The 24,866-nt window shown below is 48.3% G+C and overlaps 1 protein-coding gene across 1 annotated transcript in view; it reads right to left on the reverse strand.

Moving 5' to 3' along the window:
* The window catches only part of LOC146859446 (uncharacterized), a 47,343-nt gene that overhangs the window by 21,859 nt on the left and 618 nt on the right, over window positions 1-24,866 (reverse strand). The window lies entirely within an intron of this gene.

The raw sequence follows: 24,866 nt of genomic DNA on the forward strand, positions 1-24,866 counted from the left end.
CCACTTGGCAGAAAACGGACACAAGGTGTCCTCAAACAAGTGCCAGTACTGCTTGCCTGAAGTCCAGTATTTGGGTCATCGCATTGAGAAAGGCAAGAGAAAGGAGTCACCAGACTGCATTGAGGCGATCATGAAAATGAACCCACCTACCACGCAAAAGGAAGTCAGGATGTTTCTGGGAATGGTTGACTAATGCCGACAATGGATCCCAAACTTCTCATTGAAGACAAAGCCCTTACAGAGACTGACACAGAAAGATGTGAGCGATCTGCACCATGGGATAATGACTGCTTCTTGGAGCTGAGAAAAGCATGTGTCATGTTCCAGCTCTAGGAATGCCTTATTACAACAAAGCATTTGCATTATTTTGCTGCAAAAGGGAGGGCTGTGCTCTATCTGTACTCACCCAGGAACATGGGGGTGTCCGTAGACCAGTGACCTACTTTTCAGCTAAACTAGATGCTGTAGCTTCAGCGTTGCCCCAATGTCTCAAATCCGTTGCTGCAACTGGTGTCAGCATTGAGAGATGTGAAAGTAGTGTGATGGGTTATCCTCTTATGGTTTATGCTCCACATTCAGTTGAGCTCCTGATAATGAGAACCAAAACAGAGCACCTGACTAACAACAGGCTCACCCGGTATCAGCAGATTCTGCTGGCATCTGAAAATGTCACATCAAAGAGATGCTCTGTGTTAACTCATGCTACTTTGATGCCTGTTCCAAATGCTGAGGGAGAAGGTTGTGAGGACCATGACTGCCTGGATGAGACTGTAATTTGTACCAAACCGAGACCCGACATTGTTGATTAACCTCTACCTGAGTCAGACCAAGTCCTTTTTGTTGAAGGTTCATACCTAAGAGACAATGAGGATTACCTGAGAGCAGCTTTTGCCGTTTGTACTATTTATGGAGTTATGGAAGCTGCTTTTCTACAGGGAGTATACTCCGCACAAGTAGCAGAGATCATTGCATTGACACGTGCATGTCTTGTTTCTGATCAAATCTGAGTCCCCATCTATACCGATTGCCAGTATGGTTTTGGTGTGGTTCATGACTTCAGACAGCTATGGACACATAGGGGGTTCTTAACGTCATCAGGATCTCCCATCAAAAAATGGAGGTTATGTGAGAAAACTGTTGGAAGCCTTGCAACAACCTAAGGAGGTGGCAGTCGCGAAGAGTGCTGCCCATGGGAAGGGGAAGGATTTTGTGACAGTCGGGAGCAGGTACGCAGACGAAGTTACCCACTTTTGTGCTATTTATGTTTGCATTTTTAATGGAGGCTAATCAGGCAAGAGCACAGAGAGAACCAAGCTCAGCATGATGTTAGCCATAGCGGATACCTGGGATGAGGTCAGGTGTCTGCAGGGAGAAGTGTCAGACCAAGAAGAAGCTGGTTGGATTAAAGCAGGTTGTGAAAGGAGAGATGATGGTATTTGGGTCTCAACAAATGGTAGAGCTGTGTTACCAGATTGTTTACTGAGTCCTATGGCTAGACAGATTCATGGAGCAGTTCACATTGGGAGAGATGCAATGGTGCAAGTGTTTAGGCAAACATGGTTCAACCCAAGGTTTTGTGCGTTTGCAGAAGGAGTGTCAGCAGATGAATGTTGGAAAGAAAACTATGGTTGCATTGAGTCACAATGGAAAGTCGGGGTTCCTTTTAACCAAATTTAACTGGATTTCATCGAGATACCTAGGTGCAATGGGCTGAGGTATATTCCAGTTGTACTGTGTGTCTTTTCATGGTGGGTGGAAGCATATCCGACTAGAAGGTGTGATGGCCTCACAGTAGCCAAGTTATTACTGAGGGAGCTCATTGCTCGGTTCGGGTTTCCAACTTCATTGGAGTTGGATAGAGGAACTCACTGTCATAGTGAGATCATGAAGCTGTTGTGCACTGCCATACACGTTCACGAGAGATTGCACTGTAGCTACAGGTCAGAGGCGTCAGGCATTGTGGAGCAAATCAATGGGACTCGAAAGATGAGAATGGCAAAAGGGTGCTCTTCTACGTCTCTGAATTGGCCTGATGCATTGCCTTTGGTGCTGATGAGTTAGCACAGTTTTCCAGATAGGAGGACTGGATTATCCCCTCATGAAATTCTCATTGGGAAGGCAATGCGTTTGCCTGCAGTGCCATCCACAGTATTGATAAACATCACTGATGATTTGATCCATGATTATTGCAAAGGACTGGCTGATGTGGTTCACTCTGTGTCTCAGGTTGAAGCTGCGACTGCACTGACCTCGAAGGACGTCTGTCATGACTTGTGTCCAGGGGACTGGCTCCTGGCCCAGAAACATTTGGGGATGAACTGCCGTGATGCATGCTGGCGAGGTCTTTACCAGGTGATCTTGGTGACGAACACTGCTGTGAAGTGCGGAGGCTTGCCAAATTGGATTTATGCCTCCTATAACCGCAGTGTTTCAAGACCCTCGGAAGAAACAGCTCCTTTCCCAGAAGAGAATCCAGCCATGTTTTCAAGGCCACCGGAGAGGGCAAGCCAAGCAGTCGGGGTTCCTGAAGAGGCTGCATACTCACCAGGTTGAGCTGAGGGGGTTCATGCTACACAAGGCCCAGGTACCGACTCTGAGGGAAACGGTAACGTTGCGAGTGGTGTAAAGTCAGACTCAGCTGAAGAGACTGGTGTGGAAGGTGGTCGTGTACTACAGAGGAAAACTGAGGTCACGAGAGAATCATGGCCTGTATGACCGAAAGGCAGAACCTGAGGCTTGCAATGTAAAGAGATCTTACTCCCATATCTGAAATGTCTGAATCGAATCAAAGTGACACAGAACAAGTACAGGGGAGCTTGAGGAGATTGAGGAGAGTGAGAGTATGGTGCCAGAGATACGCTGACCCGGAGTGGACTTACTTGGTCACAGATGCCGGGAACAGTAAGGTCCGGGAAAGTGAGATCTGGACGAGTGAGGCGCGGAACTTCAGTGTTGATAATTGAAATTGAACTATTAGTCCCTGGAGTACAAGTTTTTAAAAACTTATTTTTATTGCCATTTCTTATACATCTGTTAGAAGCACAGGCAGCAGGCACATCTACATACGACACCTACCGTCTTAACAGTGTTGCACTTTAAGAGATATCTTGTCAGGAGTATTGCAGACAGTTGCTATTGTATTTAACGCCATGTTGCAGTTCGGTAATCAGAATAAAGGCACCATCAAGATCCTTGTATACAATGGTGCATTCTATTACTCGCTGTACAGTGCATTCAAGTTTACCACGTGGGCGGCCAGTGGCCTCAAGCAGGGTATAGCAATATGAGCCAATGTTAATGAATTTACTTTGTAAGAAAAAAAAGTCTAAATACAAAATGAAACCTATGTAGAAGAGTGGTATATATTAAGGATCAACTGTTCGCATTTGGGGAGTCAGAGCTTACAGGGTAGGAGCTAGTGGCCCACAGAGGCCTAGCAATCGGAAGAGAAGGGTCTCCCCCCTCATCTGGCACTATCATTCTCATGGTCACAGTCCCACACACTGCATACTTTGGGATGAACAACATGGTCACCACCATCTATACAGGGATAGAATCAAGTTATCCTCATCACTAGTGCATGTTGGTTGCTCCCAGGACACCATCATTTTCTTCCATAATTCTGCTATGGGGGGCTTCCGCACTCCACCCCCGCTCAGGCAATCACATCTCGGTTCCCGCTTTCAACCCTGGGCCCTTGATTTGATTTCTACTCTAGCGCTATTCTTCGCTTAGCAAGACTCAGGGAAGATTGACAAAGTAATATAGGAGCTGGGGCAACATTACCATTTTGGACAAAGAAATCCTGGCCATAATAGGGAGCTGCAGCGTACGCCAGAATTGGACACAAGATTTAAGAGACCTCACTACTCTACCTAGGTTTCCCTCAATCAAGTCTTCCAGGGAATGGAAAACGTGGATGTCCAGGTATTTAAAGGAAATGGAGACCATAGGATTTTGATCTGCAGATCCTCTGGTCTGGGTAATGGTCCCGCTATAGGGAATAAATACGTCTTTGCCTCATTAACTCGGAAGCCTGATATTAGCTCGAAGGCCTCCAGTATCTGCATCGCTGAGGCTCAGCCTTTCACTGCATCCCCCTGGTAGATCAACAAGTCGTCTGCGTAAAGCGAGATGGTATGTACCTGTGTGCCCACTTGAAGGCCCAGCCCCTCGCCTCCCAGTTGGGTCCTTTCCGCGAGTGGCTCTATCGCTAAAGCGAACAAGAAGGGAAAAAGAGGGCACCCCTGCCGTGTGCCTCGGAAAATCGTATATTGATTGGAGATTGTTTAGCCCGTCTTAACCTTTGCAGTAGGTGCCGCAAAAAGGAGCCGTACCCATTTCACCCAGTTGGTCCCAAGGCCTATTCATAGCATAACCAAAAATAAATACTCCCAACCAACCCTGTCAAATGCTTTTTTCAAATCGATTGACAGCGCTGGTTAAGCTGTATATCCTCGGGATAAAGTACCGAGTAGAGTCTGCGAAGGTTATAGGAGATGCAACGCATGGGGATAAATCCGTTCTGGTCTGAGTGAATAAGGGATTTCATGTGGGGGAGTAACCTGCTCGCCAGGATTTTACTAAGGATTTTAAAGTCTATGTTTAGCATTGAAAGGGGTCTAAAATCCACTCGTCTGACATCCTTCTCCTTGGTTTAAAGGAGTGGGACCACCAGCACGTCCCGTGTAGTACCGGGGAGTTCTCCCCGCTTGAGCGACTTGGCATATGAAATCTCTGGTTGTGGTGCCAAACTGGCGGCAAACCGCTTGAAAAATTCCGGCGGGGGCCATCAGGCCCCGGTGTTTTACTCTCTGCCATGTCCCTAATCCCTCACTGGGCCTCCCAACTCCTCCTGTGTATGACGATCTAAGGACCGAAGTGACAGGAGGTCCAGAAAGTCTCTAATAAGGGATGGGCTAACTGCTGCCGGGGCAGCAGACAACCTCTCATAGTAGCTTTGAAAAGCAGTATTAATTCCATCCGGGCAATAGAGCAGCTCACCTGGTTCCTGCCTTAGTTGGGTAATAGGTGACCCACAGGTTTCCGGCTGGATTAACCACGCCAGAAGCCGTCTGGCCCTCCCCTCTTCTCTCTGCATCCTGCCTAAGTACTCTCTGTGACTGTAGCAGTGGAGGCGATTCAACACCTCCTGATATTTCACTTGCGCCGCTTGTAACCCAAGCAGGGAAGCAGGGTCACCTCCCTGAGCATTATCAAACCGACGTAGCTTCCCCTCTAAATCTCTTCACGTATTTCATGCTGCGCCCCAATCGACTGCCCCATACAGTGGCCCCATACCACTACCTTAAAGGCCTCCCATTCTAACAGGGTAGAGGACGCCGTATGTGCATTTGTGGGGAAGAAAGATTCTATGAGCGCTGTCAAAGAGGACCGATATGGGGCATCTTCCAATGCCAACGGGTTAAATCTCCAGGTAAGGATCAGAGTTCGTCTCCCTAAGGGCTGATAAGACAACAATCAAGGGCTTAGATCCGATAGAGTGCGCCCTAGGTATTCGGTGTGTGTGATGGAGCCACAAAGTGTCGGCGTGCAAAGGAAGGTATCTAGCCTGGTGTGCACCTGGCGTATCAGTGAGAAGAAAGAGTATTCCCGATCACTTCCATGTTGCCTTCTCCAAATATCTTCTAAGCCCCAATGCTAAATCCAGTCCCGGAACCCCACTGCTGTACGATGGGACTCCGCCCCCACGAGTGGTGGGTGGGAGCGCTTGACCCCAGTGTCTGCTACACAGTCAAACTCCTCTCCCAGTAGTACCTGCCCGCTCATATGCACAGCTATTTTGGCTAAGAGGGAGGTCTGTAGGTAACCTGATCCTGATTGGGCGCATAGATGTTCCCAAGTGTTACCTCTAGTCCAGCCAGTCTACCCGTCAGTATTATATACCTGCCTTCTGTGTCTATCAGTAAATGCGTGAGGTCGAAAGGGACTCATAGGCTTTACCCATATTAACACCCCTATGGGGAAGGCAGAGGTAATTCGTTGAAGACCTGGCCCCTCCACCTTTTGCGAAGCTTCCCTGCTTCATCCATAGTTAGATGAGTCTCCTAGAGGAGGGCTATGTGTATGTCCCTGCGCTTCAAGTAAGAATAAATATTGTGGCATTTAGCCATGGATTGTAAATCAACAACAGGAGAGGAAGGGTAATAACACGACTAGTCCCCTCAAGGGAAAGACTACAGAACAACGAAGTCAGTCCGCCAAGTAATACCGTGGTGGAGAAGAACGAGTTTATTTCCTGGACCCGGTGGCTTGAGGCGTTGCAGGTTCCAAACGGGTGCCGAGCAGTGAGGGCGGTGTGCCATATTGCTCTCACCCCCACCCCGGGATCCCTGAGGCTACGAACGGTCATGCCTCGTAAATTAACTCGTTCTTCTCCACCACGGTATTACTTGGCGGATTTTGCACTGTATATATTTTTCACACAGTAGCCCACGGTAGGGTGAACCTTAGCGCGTTCATACCACCGGGGCTTTTGCACTCCCACTCTGGTCCTGATGAAAGCCTGTTGAACACACAATACGGCAGAAACATGTTGACCGCCATGGAGTGAACCAGGTCTTTTATTATTTTTTTGACCTTCACTCCTTTTAAATTTTCCAATTAGCAAATTTATTAAATTGACCTTTTTGACTTAATTGGAAATTTTAAATTCACTATCACTTCACATGAACCCCGCTCCGCAGTAACCTGGCGTTGCAGCACACTGGGATGGCACACGGCCATACCCAGTGGAGCCCGATGAGGAAGCATGTCACCAACCAGGTTGGTGAGTGAGGGCTTTATACATAACTTGTATCATCTTCATAGGTCTGCGTTCCTCTCTACAACATATTGGTTGGTTCCGAGCACGTAGACCCGTGCCCCCTTTTTTGATGAAAAGTGCCTTGTTTATATTACACTGACTTCGTTGTTCTGTAGATTTAGCCATGGACCCCATTCCCCTTATGTTCCAGGTCAAAAACTGTATGTTATTATGTGCTTGTGCCCTGGTAACCATAAATCACTTGCAGGTAACCCCGTGGGCTCTCCCCTGCTCTCACTCCCTCAAACACGTAGAACCACTCTATTCTGCAAACATTAAAAAAGAGGTTAACATAACAACTCTGTTGCTGAACAACTCCCCGGCCCCAGGGCAGTCTGACAATGGCCAGCCGCTCAAACTGCGTGTAGAACATTGAACACTAGTTGAAGGCCAGCTCCAAAGGATCAAGGGACTCAACGGGGGTGGCAAAGACAAAGGTGTAATCTAAAATGTGTTAACCGCCCATGGCGCGCCGGCCCAAGGCAGTGTAAGCCAGGCCTGGCCCCCGGTAGGCATCCCGAGCTCTCCCGTCCCTGGGGGTTCACCAAGAGTCCCCAGTCCACCCCTATATCAGATAATCACATCTACAGTGCCAGGGGTCACCACGGGTAGTGCATTGCTGCCGTCACACGAAGAGTCCGACTCAATCCCCTCAGTCTCCCTCGAGGAGCGAGATCCAGCCTCCGATGGGGATCTCCTGTCCTGCATGATGGCTGCTACCACCTGCAGTGCCTCCGCTCTCTCCCTTTCAGTTTGTGAGGATGTAGGCCGGCTTGGTGCTCCCCACCAGGCGCTCCTCTCTGGATCTCCACCTGGGTTCCTGTTTCTCAGAGGCCACTGTCTGTGACCGTGCAGTTTGGGGAACTCTGGTTTTGGATGTCTCTAGCCACTCCCAGGCAGCCTTGGGATCATTACAAAAGTGTGCCTTCCCGTCTACGAGTATACGTAGTCAGGCAGGGAAAATCAAAGAATACTGGAGCCCCACCTCCCTTAATGCTTTCATGACCTCTAGAAAGGAGGTTCGCTTTTTCTGAACATCCAGAGTGTATTCAGGGAATATGGAGACTCTACTATTGTCTTCCGCCCGGGCTTTGTGTAGGAAAGCATCTCTGTCTCGGAAATGGAGGAGTCTAGCCACCACCGGACACGGGGATCGGCAAGGAGCCGGCGGTCTGGCCGGGACACGGTGCACTCTCTCAAGGGTGTAAAAGGTTGATAGGCCTTCAGGGGCCACCACAGTACGGAGCCATTGTTCAAGAAAGGACACCATATCGTTGCCCTCGATTCCCTCAGGTAGGCCAAGAACCCTTATATTGTTCCTCCTATTCCGCCATTCAGCATCTTCTGCTCTCCGCTCCAAGGTGCGGATTCGTTCAGTGAGGTATCCCATCTGCGTCGCTAGCAGTTGTTGCGCCGGCTCAAGTACTGTTAGTCTAGATTCATTGGTCGTCACTCGCTCGGCCAGCTTCTTGTGCTCCTCCCTGAGCAGGCCCAGACCCACCAACACCATGCTGAGGTCCTGGTGGAGGGTGGCCTTAGTGTCAGAAATTGCCTCCAAGATTTTTGCTAATTGCTGCTGCACTGGGATACCCTGGTCAATCTGCCCTTTTTCATGCAGGGTTTCTTCAGTTTCTTGGGCAGCTCCCATGTGCTTTGCTCGTGGCTTGCCCATTTCGGCGGGTGGTCTTGACCTCGTGGCCTCTCACCTGTGGTGTAACTCTAGTCACAGTAGGGCACAGCTACATGCCAGTGCCCCTTGGGGTCCCCACCAACAGAATCCAAGTGCAACTGCACTCACATGGACTCTGCTACCCGGTGCGCTCACACGCCTCTTGCTTCATGGGGGCGTATACTTTTCTCCGACACTGAGTATGTCGCTATCCACTCCCGGCCAAAAGTCCCAGTCCTCATCTGGTCACTCTGAGGCACCAACGCTGGGTCAGTCCCTCTCCGGTGTCTTATGGTCAAGGGATCTCCCCCATGCAGCTACGCCCCACCAAGCTCACTTCAGGTCTCAATCAGTTCCTTCACAAAGGCCACCACCACCTTTCTAGTGTCCAATTCACCTCTCAGGCTGCGGGGTAAAGAAAGAGTAGGCACAACCGTGTCCTCTTGTTTATCTGTGCCAGGTTCTCTCTTGCCTCCAGTCAGGCCATCTGTGCACAGCCCCGACTCCCATCCACCAGCAGGGCCCCGGGGCTTTACTCCACACCGGGAGCCCTTCTTGCCAGCACCTGGGAATCTGTCCGCACTGCAGCTATTCCCCCGGGCCTCCCAGCAGGATTCTCAGGGCACAGCTACTGTTTTGAAAAATGCCGATTTTAAACAGGGAATTTGTAGTTTCACTTACTCTCACGTCTCTAGAATGCACTTCCGGACTCCTGGGGGGACATACTAGACCGCCATTTTGTGCACGGCGCGTTCTAGTTGCCAGGGGCTGTGGGCTACATAACATGCACGATGGGCGGACGCGCAGCGGCTCAGGGGTGAGTGGTGGCATTTGCTTGCTGATCCTCAGGCTGTTTTAAGACCTTTTATCTTTCAAATTGCTGAATTTGCACTTGGTCACTGATTGCTGCTATTGCCTGAATATAAATCAACTGCTGCTACTGTTTTAAAAATTGCCAATTTTAAACGGGGAATTTGTAGTTTCACTTACTCTCACGGCTCCAGCACGCACTTCCGGTCTCCTGGGGGGGGGGGACATCCTAGACCGCCATTTTGTGCACAGCGCGTTCTAGTTGCCAGGGGCTGTGGGCTACATAACATGCGCGATGGGCGGACGTGCCGCTGGCGCGCCTAAGGCACGCCTAAGACGAGCCCGTCCGCGCCCTGGAAGCGGCCAGCACCAGCCATGCTGCCAGTTGTCAACAAGATCTGTCTAAGGCCCGGTTGGGGCTGAGTCGCACTGAAATCCTGGCAATATGGGAACGTTTGGGCGGGTGTGGCCATGACGGGTGTGTCCTGGACTGTATGTTAAGGACGTGCCAGGTTTGTAACTTTCATTTTAAACCCACTTTGGGTGATACTTCCCTTCCTAACCAGGTTTTGGGTGCCCCCTCAAACTCCTGGCGGATTCAGGCCGCTTTAATTAATGCTCGGTCCCTAGTAAAGCATACGCAGGATATTTTTGAGCTCTTGGTTGATAGCCAGTTAGATTTGCTATTTATAACAGAAACATGGCTCAATGATTTTACGGCTCCTGCTATTACACTAGCCATTCCCGCAGGCTATAAAATTGCTATAATGGACCGGATAGCAGGCAGAGGGGGGGGGGGGGTGGCGTTAGTTTACAGGGATAATTGGAACTTTACGCAGGAAGAATCTCATGCTATCAAGGATGGGGAAGCATTGGACTTCGCCCTTACTCTCTCAGCACATTTTCTTCTTGGGGCCACTTTAATATATAGGCCACCCGGTCCTGCGGGCTCCCTTCTTAAATCTTTGGATGATGCCATTGTACCTAGGGCCTTGCACTACGCTAATATTTTGCTACTTGGCGACCTTAATATTCATTGGGATTGTTAAGAGAAGGCCGACACTAGCGAACTGAAGGGCACCTTAGACCTGGCCCATTTGACGCAATGGGTCAATTCTCCTTCTCATAGTGGGGGCCATACTCTTAATGTGATCTGCTCTAATTTCTCTCTAACAGTTCAAGATCCCCTGCCGGTTACTTGGTCTGATCATTCCCTAATCCATTTTTCTTGGTCAATTACATCTCCAGATCCGCCCTTGAGGTTAATTAAAGGTAGACCTCCCCCTCGCCTAGAGCCGGTAGCTCTTGGCAGGGTTTTGTCGGAATCACACCCATCGGCTGGGGAGAGACTAACTGAGACAGTAGGAAGCTTTCACAATTGGATTGCAAGTGCAGTGGATCAACTGGCTATATCTTAGGATCCCAAGAGGGTAAGAATGACTCCGTCCAAACCCTGGTTCTCCAAGGAACTTAAAGAACAAAAAAAAGCGTGTTAAAAATTAGAACGCAGCTGGCGACAAGCTTACTGCCTGCTGGCCAAATTAGCTCTTAGGAAATGTCAGAATTGCTAATATGACGCAGTTAAGAGTGCCAAAGGTCAGTTTTATGCGGAGCTTATTGCTCAATCCAGGAATAACTCAAAGGAAATCTTCTCGATTGTCCAGAGCTTTTTGAAGCCGGATGCAGAAAGTAAGGCTGCCCCCGCCACCAATTCCTGGTGCAAGCAACTCTCTGATTTTTTTATCAATAAAATTCAAGCAATTCAGGCTAGTTTGTGGCCAGCTAGCTTGGGCCTGACTGAATATCCGGCCCGGGCTGTTTGTGAGCCGGATCGCACACATATGACCTTGACAGTATTCACGCCCATTCCGTTGGCCGATACCTTGGCTATTCTTAAAGCACTCAAATCAGGATCTCCGACAGACCCCTGTCTTGCCAGGCAGGTGGCAACAGTGGCAACAGTAGTTAATCCCAAAGTTAATAACATCCGCAGTCCCAAGTTATTACCCCTGTTAAAAAACCCTCATTGAACCCAGACACCCTAGGCTAGCTATCGACCAATCTCACTCCTTCCAGCTGTGGTGAAGGTTTGTGAGAAGGCAGTCAAAAGTCAAAAAGTACTTTATTCGGTTAAAAATCAATAACCATAAAAGCAACAAATAAAAATTTACAATTTAAAATGGCTCAATACACAGTTATTATCACAAACAGTTAAAATGTATCCATCCATCGATTTTCGGAGTTTAAAAACATGTTTAAAAAATTCTGACAATGATGCAAAAATAAATACAGTGTCCATTCTTTGTAATTCTAAAAACGCTGGGCGGCATCGATTTACCTTCATCTCTTTTAGGATTGGGACGATAAATTTCCTACGGGGCAAAGTGTAAAATCTACAGAAAAACAACACGTGAATATTGGATTGCAGAGATAATTCATCACATGGGCATAAGCACAATTCATTTGACCAGGAGTTCATTTCTGGAAATGTTAATAATCTAAAAACAATATTAAACCTGAAACGTGTAAGACAAAATCTGTCGTAATGTGACATAGGGAGGCATAAGTATGGTTGTAATTTAACTCCGCTTACTATCAACTGATGGGAGCAAACCGTCTTTTTCTTTATTTCCTCTAACAATCTTTTTCCCCTGAGGTGTTCCATTCACAGTTTTTTCAATGATTTTCTGGATATATGTGCCATTAAAAGTGGATCCTCATAGTATTGTTGATAGTGAATTTCTGTCAGGAAGGATTTCACATGATTTAACCACTTTCAATTCAATTCAAGAATCTTTATTCGGTGATTAAAAAACACCATAAAAGCACACATACATAGATAAAACGGCATTAAATATTAGTCAAGATCCTTGTGCATAAATAACAATAAAATACTAACATACAAGGCTGTAAATTTAAAACAGGGAGTCACAAGTCTTTTAATCCTCTCCCCTCGTCTTCCTTAGTCGGACCGCAACCTTGATAAAATTCATAACACAACACAAGGTTAGCGGGTCAGAAGCTTTTTGCAAGTAGATTAGTGCATCTCTGGCATGTTCCAGGTGGGCCTTTTTTAGGATGTCTACTAGAAATCTACGCCTGGGCATTGAATAATAGGGACAGAGCAAAGTAAAATGAAGGGAGTCCTGCGGAGACCGATTGTCGCAGCCGCAGGGTCCCTTCTGCTCGATTGACATGGTAAAACCTGCTGGCGAGGCCAACATACAAGGAAGTAGGCTCAGTCTGAAACGGCACATAAGAAATCTGTCCTGTGTATTGTGTACAAGATACAGGTAGGGCTCCATACCCTCCACACTCTTCACCAAAGTATGAGCCCTTATTGACTTTTTTTCCCCTTCAGCCAGAGCACGGCATTGGGTTTTCCGCTCTAGGAAAATTTCCCCTACTTGTTTCTTGTGCTGTGCTGAAATGGTGGTGGGGTTCTTGAAGAGGTTTCCAAACCCTAGTTCCTCAAGAGTGTTTCTCACATATTTGAGCCATGGGATGCGCATGCAGTGGGTCCTACCTAGGCAGTCCAGTAAGATTTTTCTACTTAGATGCGCGTCTGGATTTACCCAGATTTTTAGCCACGCCACAATTGGCCTAAGTTTTAACAAATCGACCAGATATGGCCTCCCTAGCTCCCTGTGAGCTATGAGTCCAGCAGTGCTGGGTGGTACCCTCAGGATAGATTTCAGATGTTTGTTCTCTTCCTGGTCAATTCTAGAGGTATTCACGAAGCCCCAAACTTCTGCCCCATAGCTTACTTTAGCGCATGTTATGGAGCCGTACAGGTTCATCACCTGTTCCGGACTCCATCTGCCCAACCTCCTGCCATATCCGGCTATTGCCCCGTTAGAGGCAATCATTTTGTTACAGCGCTCTTCCACCAAGGAGTTAAATTGAAGAGCACCATCAAAGGTTACTCCGAGATAGGAGAACGTTTTAACCTCCTCTAAACAATGGGAGCCTATTGTGTAAGAAAATTTTGAGGAAGGTTTTTTGCCTGCCAGGAGCACGTAAGATTTGCTTAGGTTGACAGATAAGTCCAGATCGCTCATAAACTTGACGAACCCATCTATCAGAATCTGTAGGCTTCGTGGTGTACGTGCCAGCAAGACCGCGTCGTCTGCGTAAAGCAGGACAGGGATTTGCCGCGTCCCAACCCTTGGGGAATCTGCCTTTAAGCCCAAAAGAAACTGTTCCAAATTATTAATGTAAAGGGAGAACAAAAAAGGGGCAAGAATACAACCTTGTCTGACTCCACTTTTGCATGGAAAGGAGTCCGTCAAACCTCCCTCCCTGTTAAATCTAACTCTAGCCGTGGTGTCGCTATGCAGCTCTCTTAGTATGGTAATTAGGCCGCTCTCGATCCCCATCCCTGCCATCATGTCCCACAACTTCCCTCTGTTGACGTGATCGAATGCTGCTGCCAGGTCCATGAATCCCATATAAATGGGTTCCTTACTGGCCAGAGTATATTTGGCAGTCAGCATATATAGGTTCAGGCATTGGTCGCTGGTGGACCTCCCTGACCTGAACCCATATTGAGTGTCCGAGAAGATGTTGTTCTCTTCGGTCCACTCGGACAATCTGTTCAGGAGTGCCCTTCCCAGAAGTTTAGCCGAGACGTCAATCAGGGAAATAGGCCGATAACACTTGGGGTCGTCCTTGTTGCCCTTTTTAAAGATTGGCACAATGATCGCTTTAGACCATGATGGAGGGAGACCGCAGGTGATAGCAGTGTTTAGGACCCTGGTCATCAGTGGGGCCCAAAGATCTATATTACTAAGAAAAAGGTCAGGGGGAATTCCATCTGGGCCCGCGGCTTTATTCTTAGTTAGACTCTCCATCCCTGCCGTGATCTCCTTAAGGGTAAATACTACCGGAGGAGCCTGACTTGGGGTTACTGATGACTCTACGTGGGGACCCGATTCATGGTTATACAGGCTCCTAAAGTGTGTGACCCACTGCTCCGGGAGGATGTTAGCCCCTATCTCCGGAGAATCATTTTCTTGAAAGGTCGGTTTATTGATGATTCTCCAGAACCCCGCTAGGTCCCTTCTTTCCCCTGCCTCTCTCAGATCTGCCCAAGCTTCTGCCTGCAGGGTGAGTTTCCTCCTTTTGGTCTCTTTTTTATATTTTTCTCTGCATGCCCTGATTACTTGTGGATCTCGTGGTTTTGACTTAAGGGAGCATTTCAGTTCCCTCAGTGCCTTGGAACAATCTTTATCAAACCACCGGGGATTGACCAGATTACGCGTGGGCGCACTGGACCTTAGTAATCCGTCTATCAGGTTGGCAATGTGATTAAATGCTTCTAATAACCTTGGTCCCTGGACTTCCAGATCCAAACATTCATTTATGGCCAGCAGACCCTTATCGCTCAGGTTTTTATAGAACTTTACCCCATCTATTTTGGACCATTTCAGTCTCCTGCCTTGATCGGTGACCCTCTCCACGATTGAACGATGGGCATTGGAGCCAATACCCGCCCTATATGCGAGCATTAAAACAAGCGGGTTATGGTCGCTGAAAGTGTTCCAGTCTATCCCTACACTGACTACTTTATTAACCAGGGATCTCGAGACCAGAATATAATCTATAATAGACGAGCAGCCCCTGCCCTTAAAAGTTGGTGGGAGTGTACCATCCGACTGTGGGTCTACCATATTAATGGTGTGCTCTAGGTCGTACTTAAGCCGAAGCAACCTAAGAGCCGACCCAGTAGGCGAGTGAGAAAAATGCGGTCCCTTCTCAATTGGGCATTGCGCCCAATCTGTGTTCTTTTTGACCAGTGCCGGACAAAGGTGACAATTAAAATCCCCCACCACAAGCAGTCCGCCAGACGGTCCCTTATTCTGGGATATGATTTCTTTTCCTAACCTTTGGTCGAGTTCAGTTAATACCGGGGTGTGGCTATTTTCTAACTCGGTGCTATATATGTTAAAAACAGAGAAACGTAACCCCTTTCCCTGGAACCGAGCCGCCTGTATCCCATATGAGAACCAGTCTGGAAAGGACCAGGTGCCTGGCAGGTCTAAATCTACATAGATGGACAAACCGCCCATTGCTCTCCCTGAGCTAGATTTTCGGGCGGGAACAAAAAAACACTTGTACCCCTGCAGATGGTAGTTATTCTCCACAGCCCATGTCTCCTGTACACATATAATGTGAAATGTTCTAATGAAGTCCACCCATTCCTTATTGTTGAATTTGCCCGCTATACCCGCTATATTCCATGAGATAAGTCTCACACCCTCTCCACTCCATTCAGCACCCCCCTGGGCCCTTGGTCTTCTTTCCCACATTGATCTTTGCATTCCCTGCCCATGTCCCCCTCCTGTCTTGTCTACAACTATTTCCTTTGGCACAACGCAGTTTGGTTCCCCCTCACCAACCACCAGGATTTGCTGAGCCTTGGATCTTTGCTCCTCCAGTCTTTCTACCGTACCTCCAATTTCTATACAACCCTGGGGGGCATTGTCTGATTGTCAATCGACCCCTTCAAGGCCATTTAGGCAATGGAACCGGTTATAGGAAAAAAAGGGTTGTTCAGGTCGGCCAAAAAACGGCCTAGGGTTAAAGGCCTGGTGACTCCCCCTCCTGCCAACCCTCTCCCAGTTGTCATGAGTTTGGGGTTGCTGAGATAGGACTGGGATGATGGGAAAAAAGAACGACACATGGAGGGTTTGGATGGTGGATTCCCTAGATCTGTTTTTCCCTTGACATATATGGGACACCGTTCCTGTGTCCCTAAAACTCACCAGTATGCAGTCCCCTTTAATGGATTTTTGTGTTCTTCCCACCCATGGTACCCTTCTTACCATTATAATTTCGTTATTAAAATGTGTCGGGAGGGGTCTATTTATATTTAACCACTTGATTACCCTACTTTTTAGGGCACAAAAGTCCTCCGTTTCACCTTCCTCAAGTGGGGGGACACCTGCCATAACGACAGTAAAAGCATTGGTCTCTGGAGGTAAATTGGGTCTGCGTGGTCTCAGGGTGAGCTTCATTAAAGGGGTCGGGATGCTCTTGTCTACCGGCTGTGCCGGAGGTACAGATCCTAAAGGAGGGTTGGGCATATTGGTGTTAGGGGGCTTAGCTGTTGCAGGCTTTGGCCTTGTGGGTTGTTGCAAGGGTGCCACATTCACAGCTTGTGGAGGGACTGGATTGGCGACACTATTTGCCGACTGCTTAGGGGCTACAGTGGAGGGGGTGGACTCTGATTGCCTTCCCTGTCTGCCAGCTGGAGTTTTCAGACTGCCCAATGTGGCCTCTAAAATGGTTAGTCTGATCTCAATCTTTTTAATACTCTCGCTGATCGGTAATAACAGGGACCTTAGCAAAAATTCTAGGTTTCCCAGCGGGACAACAGACAAGGGAATATTAGCAATACCAACTCCTGTGTCTTTTATCATAGTAGGAGTTGGATCCTCATGAGCAATAGGTTTAGGGTGTAAATCGACCAATGGTTTCTCTACTAATGTGGGGGTTTTTAAAAACTTCCCAAAATCCGAGTGTGGAACCTTGGGTTTGCTCTTTCCTTGAACTCCCCTCGATTTCCTCCTGCGTTTATTTGGAGGAGGTCCAAAGGCTACTTGTGTGTTAGTTGGCTTAGATTTAGTTTTCCTAATCTTCGAGGCTGGAGGGGCCGGAGGGGGTTGGGACACTAAATCAATGGTCACCCTTGGGGGGCTAGAACTAATTTCTGGGGCTATACTCAAGGCTTCAACTGGTGACATGTTAGTGCGATCCCTCAGCAATAGTGGGACATCATCAATTCGGGACAACTCCTCCCTTGGTAAAATAAGTTGGTCTCCGAGGGGCGTGTTTTTCATATTATCTATTGAGCGTCTCCGTTCTGCCCTTAACCTGGACAGATTACACTCTTTGTCCCCCTCCCCCACTGCCCGGGAGAAATAATTCTCTAGAGTCCTATTCTTTGCTCCACCCGGTTTTAGTGGGGTGCTCTCCCTTGCAGGGGACGGCATAATGTTCACAATAAATTAAACTCGGCGGGCGGCTCCACCGAGTGTAAGAGACCAGGGGTCGGAAGCACAATCCAAGAGGGTAGGCCCAGCCCGGCCACCTTCGGCCCCGGACGGCCACAGACGGTCCCGCCCTTGTCCCGGGCTTCTCCCGGCGCCCTCCCGCGCGCTCCCGCGCCGCGGAAGAAGCTGCACCTGATATAGGGGGAGGGTGCTTAGGGGGCGTGGCCAGCAGGGAGAGCGTCCAGGTGCAGGAAATGATGGCAGCACAGGGACTCCTGGGCAATGGAGTCCCTGATCCTCACCTGGCGCTCGCAGCCCTGCTCCCCGAGATTCAGGCAGCTCCCCTGTCAGGAATCAGCAACGATGCGCCCAGGCACACGGGTGAAGCGGGACCCGCGGAGCGGGTTCCGCGAGGTGCAGCAGCAGAACAAACAGCCCAACAGGAAGGACCTCGCAGGACAGGGCTCGCGCTCACAGGTCAGTCAATGTCTCCCAAAGAGCTAGGGACAAGCAGGCTCTTTTCAGCTGTGCTTAGGGGGCGTGGCCAGCAGGGAGAGCGTCCAGGTGCAGGAAATGATGGCAGCACAGGGACTCCTGGGCAATGGAGTCCCTGATCCTCACCTGGCGCTCGCAGCCCTGCTCCCCGAGATTCAGGCAGCTCCCCTGTCAGGAATCAGCAACGATGCGCCCAGGCACACGGGCGAAGCGGGACCCGCGGAGCGGGTTCCGCGACGTGCAGCAGCAGAACAAACAGCCCAACAGGAAGGACCTCGCAGGACAGGGCTCGCGCTCACAGGTCAGTCAATGTCTCCCAAAGAGCTAGGGACAAGCAGGCTCTTTTCAGCTGTGCTTAGGGGGCGTGGCCAGCAGGGAGAGCGTCCAGGTACAGGAAATGATGGCAGCACAGGGACTCCTGGGCAATGGAGTCCCTGATCCTCACCTGGCGCTCGCAGCCCTGCTCCCCGAGATTCAGGCAGCTCCCCTGTCAGGAATCAGCAACGATGCGCCCAGGCACACGGGCGAAGCGGGACCCGCGGAGCGGGTTCCGCGAGGTGCAGCAGCAGAACAAACAGCCCAACAGGAAGGACCTCGCAGGACAGGGCTCACGCTCACAGGTCAGTCAATGTCTCCCAAAGAGCTAGGGACAAGCAGGCTCTTTTCAGCTGTGCTTAGGGGGCGTGGCCAGCAGGGAGAGCGTCCAGGTGCAGGAAATGATGGCAGCACAGGGACTCCTGGGCAATGGAGTCCCTGATCCTCACCTGGCGCTCGCAGCCCTGCTCCCCGAGATTCAGGCAGCTCCCCTGTCAGGAATCAGCAACGATGCGCCCAGGCACACGGGCGAAGCGGGACCCGCGGAGCGGGTTCCGCGAGGTGCAGCAGCAGAACAAACAGCCCAACAGGAAGGACCTCGCAGGACAGGGCTCGCGCTCACAGGTCAGTCAATGTCTCCCCAACCACTTAAAAACATTGACATTTTCGAGTTGTAGCACATCCTGATGTATGGCACGGTTTACTACACACTCATTTACAGTCCATATCCTATGCCACAATAAGATGGGCTGGATTCTTATTATATCTGAGATATATGACTGCCCCAGCTCCTCGTGACAATTAAGGGTTGCGATACTATCGGGTACAGACAACATGTACCGCATAAACTTATTTTCAGCTAATTGCATTGCGTTTATGTTAGCATACCCCAGAGTCCTGATCCATACAAAGTCACCGATATACACGTTGCATTATAAATGGTTAAAATTTCCCTAATGGGTTTCTTTCCCAACTTTTGTATAAAACTCTTTAGGGCCATTATAGTCTTTGAAAATAAGAGAGTTCTTGCCCTTATAGCGCTTGTCCATGAACCAGTCTCATGGAACAAAATACCTAAGTAAGGGAAGGTGGACGTGTTTTCTAAGGGAGCGTTATTTATAAACATAGTTTTCATTTGCTTCTTAGATCGTGTTCCACAGTTCATGGTAAAGGTTTTACTACAGTTGATTTACAGATCTAAACTGGACATGAACTTATTAAAGGATGCAATCAAGTTTTGGAGGGCAATGGGTGTTCGCGCCATTAAAACAGCATCGTCCGCATACAAGAGCGCAGGGATACGCCTATTACCAACAATAGGCACATCCCTGCACTCCTGCAGTAGACGACGCTCCAACCCGTTTATGTAGATCAGGAATAGAAAAGGCGCCAGGACGCATCCCTGGCGTACTCCGCGCCCTATCCCAAAAGATCTACTACATTCCCCCCCTCTTCCATAACGGACAGTAGCTGTAGCCCCAGAATACAGCTCCCTCAAGAAGCGAATAATCGAATCTTCCACGCCCATCCTTTGCATCAGTTCCCATAGTTTGTTATGGGAGACACAGTCAAAAGCCGAAGTAGGGTCGACAAACGCAAAATATAGGCGCTCCCTTTTTATCGATCTGTACTTCTACTGGACAAAAAATAAATTCAAGCACTGCTCGATAGTTCCTATGCCCCTTTGAAAGCCAAACTGTAGATCACTTATTACCCCATTATCCTCCACCCAGTTTTGAAATTTAGCTAAAATAAGTCTAACGAGGATTTTTATAGACGAGTCAAGTAGGGATATTGGCCTATAACATGCACAATTTTGCCTATCTCCCTTCTAATAGATAGGAACAATGATAGATGTAAATCATGACGGACTTAGACCCCTCGCTAATGCTGCATTAAAAAGCTGAACCAGAATGGGGCCCCAGATGTCACTGTTAGCTTTATACAGATCAGCTGGGATCCCATCTGGACCTGCTGCCTTTCCACTCTTCGTAGCTTTCAAACTCGAAAGGACCTCAGGCAAGGTAACCACTACTTTTTTGGCATCCCCCCCTTTCTCACATATTAAGTTAGAAACTTTTTGGGTGCTTTGTTCTAAACACATTTAGAGGGCGGAGAAATGTGTGACCCAGTCGTCTTCACTAATCGCAATTTCCACGCGAGCCTTGGTGTTATTAAAGAGGAAGGGGGAATTTACCACCCTCCAAAATGCAGATGTATCTTTGGACTGTGAGGCTTCACATAGTTCTTCCCAAGCCACCCTCTTTATGGCGTTCCTCCTCTGTTTCAGTTCCCGGTGGATGGCATATTTAAGCTCAGTGAGGGCCTTAGTGCATGCATTATCAAACCATCTTCTACCATTCTTGGGCCTGTTCCTAGAAACCGCCCTCAGGCTCTCTTTGATGGTGACTGCTATAATATTAAAATGCTCTATTATATTTTCACTCTTAGAATTTTCATCCAGGCAAATTCTAAAGCTATCTGTACAGGTGTTAACCAGTTTAGCTAAGAATTCATCCAAGGCAGTCTTTAAACAGCTGTCTGCGTTTATTGAAATATCTGGTGCTCTTCACCCGGCTCAGTCCGGTGTTAGAGCCCTTATACAGCACCGAGACTGCTTTGGTCGAGATAACAGAGGCTATTAGGGATTGCTGTGATTCTGGTGGCAGAGCGGCCCTGGTTTTATTGGACCTCTCTGCCGCATTTGATACGGTTCCACACCGTCAGCTTTTAGCTCGCCTGTCTAATATTGGAATTTCAGGCCAGGTGTGGGACTGGATCAAATCTTTTTTGGCCAATAGATCTCAACAAGTGTGGGTCCCGCCTTTTTCATCCATACCAAGAAGCATTACTACAGGCGTCCCTCAGGGCTCTACGTTGAGCCCTCTACTTTTTAATGTGTATGTGACTCCATTGATATATTTGGCGGAAGGATTGGGTGCCAAAATCATAGCCTATGCCGATGACACCCAGCTGCTTTTCTAATGGAGGAAAGATGAGGCTTACGTGGAATCAGCTAGAAACTGCCTGACGGAAGTTTTTAATTGGCTGGCACGGGCCCAACTTAAATGTAACGAGGAAAAGTCATAGGTCCTTCTTTATGGGACCTTTCCGCCGAATTTTCGGGTTGACCTGTGGCCAGTGGGCTTCCCCAAACAAAAAACCCAGGGTAGCCCAGCAAAAAATCTGGGAGTTTGGTTTAGCAAGGATCTTAGATTTCGAACTTAATAAGTTAGCAGGAGTGTGCTTTGGTACATTGAAACTTCTTAGGAAGTTTTTGCCGCTCCTGCCAAAAGCGGCCACAGAAATGGTGACCCGCGCTCTTATCCTGTCGCGGCTTGATTATGCCAATTCCCTTTACATCGGCCTTCCTTGCTACCAGATAAAAAAGCTGCAGACCATTCAGAACGCGGCCGCTCGAATGCTATTAGCCTCGGAATCAAGCAGTTTCTTCGCGACTTGCATTGGCTTCCTGTTGACCAGCGCATTTTGTTCAAGGCACTAACCATTACCCACAGTGCCCTTCACAAGTCTGGACACTGTTACCTCAGGAGGCGTTTTAGTTTTTATACGCCACCCAGGCATCTCCGGTCAACTGGTCAATGCCTTGTTGCCATTGCACGCAGCCACCTCGCCAGAACGGGAGGGAGTTCCCTCTCCGTAAGGGCGGCCAGGGCCTGGAATAGCCTGCCCTTCGAGCTCAGAAATAACCATCATCTGAGGACGTTTAAGAAGCAACTGAAAACCTTACTTTTTAATTAGGTGGTTTAGCTGCTATTTCCACTTATGCTCACCCCCGCATTGGCCTATCGCACCGGGACACTTCCGGGTAGCTGTGCGCGTTATAAATGTGTGGTATCATAACATAACATAACAGCCCACACCCTGGGTGTCTAAACCCTGCTGGAGTGCACCCTGCGTGCAACTCTGCAGAGGGACTCCTCCACAGTCATTCGCAGGGTGTGCCGCAGGAACCGTGCTGCTCACCTGGAGTGTTGTGTCGCAGGACTCTCTCGTACCGGGATCCCTGCACTGGCCTGCCTGACCTCGCTGAGCCCCGCTGTCTTCACCAGTGTTCCCCCGATATCAGGGGCTGGCCGCTGGCATTCGACGCTCTGACTCGTCTCCGCACTGCCTGCACGGCTGCTGGATTTCACCGCTTCGCGGTCAGCAGCCTCTCGGGCCCTTCGGCATCGGACCTCGCCGTATTATCAGCTTAGGGTTCACTGGCAAGGTTCTCAGCAGTCTGCCAATGCTGGCGGCCAGTGTTCACCAAGGCCCATGCTTCGCCTCCCTGCGATAAGGGCACACAAGGTGTTCCCGGGCCTCTTCCCCAGCCATGCCTCGGGGTTCACGTCACCATTTTAATTGTTCAGGCCGGCACTGCTATCACTCGGTACCCAGCGTCTTGGCTCTCCCGCACCTCGGGAGCTCCCACCACCCGTTCGGGGGGGTCTCCGCTGCTCAGGGCTGTCCCGGGCTATGTGTTCGGGCTCCGTCTGCCACCAAGGTAGTAGGTTGATTGTGGGCTAACGCGGAGCTACAGGTTCACGCATCCTCCATCTTCAGCATCCAAGCCACGCCCTGTCCTTGGAGTAAAAGTTAATGGAGTTTTGACACTGACTGTACCAGATCCACCGAGACTGAGTGGCTTACAGAGCTTGATTTTGGAAGATCTCACGTTTTCAACTTTTGGGTATCAGCTAACAGCTCAGGAGATATCCACATTTCGTATTGAACTTTTGCAGTGTGTCTTTGAGGAAATTGGCTCTGATCTCATGAGGGAAGTTAATTAAACTGTGAACTGTAAATAAAATGGTCTGCTCGAAAGAAGATAATCTCGGCCCGAGTGGAAGAAGAATAAAATTAGGGACTTTTCCGTAGGAGAATAAAGAGGGCAAGGGAAGTCTTCGAGCTGTGTAAATAATTGTGCAACGAACTGAGAGATTTATTTCCACAACTTCAAGAAACTATGTGTGAACTTTGTTGTGCATTGGTAAGAGGCAGAGAAAAAGACTTTGTATTGATCCTCTTACAGTCACAATCCGAACTCATTTGAAAATGGAGTCTGGAAATGTATACCGTAGAAACAAATGTGTAAGAGGCACGCTTATAGTAGGAGTCGTTGTAGTCATAGCAGTAGTCATTACTATGTCCGTCATAGGTTCACACGAAGCTGAAGTTAATGGGGTAGGAGTACATGGGACATCCACACATACCACTTCTAATCCTATAGAGGGTACATTAGGGGCTGACAGTGGTATGATTGATCAAACTAGTCGCTTGTTGCACGTAGATTTGTCTAAAGGTGATTATACTTTGAATGCTTATGCAAAGTTGTTGTATGAGTATGTAAACACGATGGATGTGAGAGATTGCTATGTGTGTATGCAATTACCAGCATCAGTCGACAAGGGTATCAGATACCATCATTTGACCCTGACGTATGGTATTAGTTGTAGTCTGCTGCTCAGCATGTTTTATGGTAAAGGTCATTATGAGTACTATTTCTTGAATTCTAGCTTACAAGCACTTGAATAAGTATGAATATTACAAGCAAAAAGAGAGAATGAGGAAGTATTTCATACCTACCATTACATTAGACACAGCTTATGCACATAGACATAATTTGACACGTATGCTGACTGACATAGAAAATAAATTTGTAGATCAAGTAGAAGATAGACAAAGATCATTAGCAGTTAAGTTTATCAATAGAAAAGGACATTTTGAATGTACCAAAGACGAGTTAGCGCACAAGACTAAGGGAAGTTATGGTCCAATAGCTTTAGATTGGGAACAGCGAGAGAAGCTTTGCATCAGACAAGTTCAGACATTATGACAAGATATTTGTGGGACAGAGTGCGAGTGATCATATCTTAACAATTGAAATCACTGCAAAGAAGTTCTTGCAAGAGACTGTACAAGACGTGCCGAATGTGTATTTTGGGTGCGGGAGCAATGCGTATGTCCGATTGCCACTGAAATGGTATGGCACATGTTATGTGGCTGTTGCGTTTGCCAAGGTATACCGTGAGAAGGATTTGAGGCCTGTGGAAGAGAAGTCACCACATAGAGAGGCGTGGTACAAGTGCAGGAGAGACTAGAGGAGCTGTGTTTGGAGCACTGATACCAAGCTTGAGAGTGGCTTTAAATGATGTTAAGATTAGAAAATTGTCAACAATAGTGGATAAGTTGTCAGTCAAAACAGCTCAGTCATGATTTGGCTATGGAGGGAGTTTGGAGCACGGTTGGTAAATGATTTGGGAAAGTTGGTTTGCAAATTTCGGAAAAGGAATTCTTGGTTATATCTTGAAACCAATAGTAATAGTTGTGGTTTGTATCATTTTGTTGATGGGAACAGTGATAACTTACAAATGGCATCGGTCAAGACAGGTTTAGAATTCTCTTAGACAGCGAGAGGAGACTCGAGAGACTGCAGGACAGTCACTATGAGAATCTTAAGAATTTAGAGAAGTTTTGACAGGGAAGAGTGGCTATAACTTCTTTTTAGGTCGGTTCTTCCTACAGGGAGTTGAAAATGTGTATGATGACACTAGTCATCAGAGGGGTGGACTGTTAGAGCGCTCTTTAATTTGTAGGGGGGTGCATTATAATCATGGGTATTTCACGCCTGCATATAATCCTTTACTGTGCTAACATTGGGTTATTAGATTAAGATAACCGACTGAAGGAAGTTAATGGCTGCGTTATGTATTATCAACCAAAGTGGAGAACAGCTTTGGTAGAAGTA

This window comes from Triturus cristatus, chromosome 3_2, assembly GCF_964204655.1.
Source record: "Triturus cristatus chromosome 3_2, aTriCri1.1, whole genome shotgun sequence".
Classification (NCBI taxonomy): domain Eukaryota; kingdom Metazoa; phylum Chordata; class Amphibia; order Caudata; family Salamandridae; genus Triturus; species Triturus cristatus.